At 39.5% G+C, this 2,973-nt stretch overlaps 1 pseudogene; it reads left to right on the forward strand.

Moving 5' to 3' along the window:
• Window positions 1-485: 485 nt before the first annotated feature.
• LOC143668476 (zinc finger protein 322-like) lies at window positions 486-2,320 on the forward strand (annotated as a pseudogene).
• Window positions 2,321-2,973: the final 653 nt, after the last annotated feature.

The following is a 2,973-nucleotide window of genomic DNA, read 5'->3' on the forward strand; positions in this document are numbered from 1 at the left end:
ATATTCATACATATACTCAGAGTTTTATGCTAAATTATGCCATTATACATTTTCACATTTATTCATACATTATAATTTAATCATGAACTTCTACAGTTCAGTTCAAATGGAGGTACATCTTTTAAAAATATTTCTTTTGAAAAAAAATATATTTCTTTTGGTTGCTGGCCACCATGGTGAAACCCAAATCTGAGTGCCCAAGAAGTAACCAGAAGTACCATCTTCATCATCGGTCAAGGGGCAGAACTGTTGGCTGCCCAGGAGAGGGAACGACTGAGTGCTGTGAAAGGTTGTAAACTAGGTACCTTTGGAGTCAAAATGAAGACAGTCATCAGTCATTTTATGGGCTGGACATGCTAAGTGAGTAATTAGTGTATATAATGCTAGAAACTTGTAGAGGTGAACTGCTCCTGAGCAAAAGGCCTGAAACAGATATATCTTCTAAGTTCTTATCAATAAATTAACTAGTAAGCCAATGATGAATCAAGAAGACCAGTGGAAAACTCCCCAGAAAAGAGCCATAGAAAATGTGTACTTCAGAAGAAAGATGTAATAAGAGAACTCAGAAAAGAAAAATATTTCATGTATGCCCTCAAAAGGGTAAAAAGATTTTTATTCATGTGTATAAGATCATTCTAATCGATGATCAAATATACCAGTGCCCTGAATGCAAGTGAACCCTCTGTGAAAACTTAGCTCTTATTATATATGAGGGAATCCATACTGGGAAGAAACTTATAGATGTGATATGTGCAAGAGAACCTTCTTCCACAGCTCAGATCTTATTTCACACAGAGAATCCACACATATGAAAAATCTTATAAATGTAGCAAATGCAAGAAGAGCTTTTGGTACCACTTAGCCCTATCAGGACACCAGAGAACATACACAAGGTAAAAAATTTTATACATGTGACATTTGTGACAAGAATTTTGGTCAGAACTCTGATCTGTTTGTCCACCAGAGGAGCCATATAGGCTCTTTATCTATGTAGTGAACGTGATAAATTCTTCAGCCGAAGTACAGACCTCATAAGGCACCGAAGAACTTACACAGGTAAGAAACCATTTAAGTATCTGGAATGTGAAAAAACCTTTAGTGGGAAATCTTATGAGCCACCAAAGAACTCACACTGGTGAAAGTCTCTAGAAATGTAGTAAGTTTGAGAAGAGTTACCGACTCCATTCAGTCTTCATTGTACATAAAAGATTTCATAATGGGGAGAAGTCCTATAAGTATGGTGCCTGTGAGAAATGCTTTGGCCAGAAATCAGATCTTATCATGCACCAGAGAGTCCATACAGGTGAGAAGCCATATAAATGCTCAGACTGTATGCAAGGTTTTACTTGGAGTGCCAAACTAATTAGGTACCAAGAAACTCACACTCACTTTTAAATGCCTTGATTATGAGAAAAGTTACTTTATTTTATTTTATTTTTTTAAATACCAAAAAACACATAATGCAACCATTCCTATTTTGACCATTCCGTTCTACATATATAATCAGTAATTCACAATATCATCACACAGTTGTGTATTCATCATCATGATATGAGAAAAGTTTTAACTGTAGCTCAGACCTTATTGTGCATCAGATAATTCAAATGGAAGAGAAACCACATCAGTGGTCTACATGTGAGAATGGCTTCCTCCTAAGTATGTGTATTAGTTAGGGTTCTCTAGAGAAACAAAAGCAACAGGAAACACTCACAAATATAAAATTTATAAAAGTTTCTCACGTGGCCGTGGGAACACAGAGTCCAAAATCTGCACAGCAGGCTGTGAAGCGGACAATTCTGATGGAGGGTCTGGACAAACTCCACAGGAGAGGCTCCCCAGCTGAAGCAGGAAGAGAGCCTGTCTCTTCTCAATCCTCCTTAAAAGGCTTCCAGTGATTAGATTAAGCATCACTCATTGCAGAAGGCACTCCCCTTTGGCTGATTACAAATGGAATCAGCTGTGGATGCAGCTGACATGATCATGATTTAATTCTATGAAATGTCCTCTTGCAACAGACAGGCCAACACTTGCCCAACCAAACAAACAGGTACCACCACTTGGCCAAGCTGACACATGAACCTGATCATGACAGCATGGAGTCTGTAACCCAGGAGAAAATAAGAACTCAAACAGAGGAGCTATGTTATTAATACAGGGCATGTGAATAAAAGGTCCACCACACCTCAGTGCTTCTTCAACATCAGATAAGTCACACTGGTGAAAGCCATTTATCTGTTATGTGGGTGAGGAAGGCCTTGAGCTCAGCCCTTCAAATGTATCAGAATTCTCACAAATGTCTGGACCAGAAGAGAAGTTATGATACCATAAAAATATATATTTACATGTCAGAGAACTTTCTATGAGAAACCCTGGAATAACCGAAGATTTTCCCATAACACAGACTTCAGTGGCAACTAGAGAACAGTCAATTGTAGGGAATGTGAAAAATGCTTTGAGCAGGGAGCTGAACTAACAGAATACTTCATCAGTTACTCTAGTGAAAGACCCTACAAATTCTCTGTTGTGGAAAACTTTTAGTCTGAGTTCAAATTTTATCACACATAGGTGGATTCACATAGGCTGGAAAAGGTTACTGTGGGTTAGCTGATGGCTGGTTAGCTGATGGCTGGGGGTAAGCAGCTGTACTGAGTCAGTCACACAGACACAGAGCACACAGCACATGACTCAGGGGAAAATGGAAGGGTCTGCTTTATTCAGGAAGTGCACAGGCTTATATAGGCTGGAAGCATGCAGGGACACATGTTGCCCTGGGATTGGTGGCCATTGTTGCTAGGCTGGAGGGCAGATTTCCGGGATTGATCACCATTGTTGCTAAGGCGGAGGGCAGATTTTGGGTCAGCCATTTTGTGTTGCCTTGCATCAGCCACAGCAGCCAGGTGAGTGATATTTTATGGCTTCTCCAACAATAGTGATATTTTATGGCTTCTCCAACAGGTTACAAATACACTTAGG

This window comes from Tamandua tetradactyla, chromosome 24 (assembly GCF_023851605.1).
Source record: "Tamandua tetradactyla isolate mTamTet1 chromosome 24, mTamTet1.pri, whole genome shotgun sequence".
NCBI lineage: Eukaryota > Metazoa > Chordata > Mammalia > Pilosa > Myrmecophagidae > Tamandua > Tamandua tetradactyla.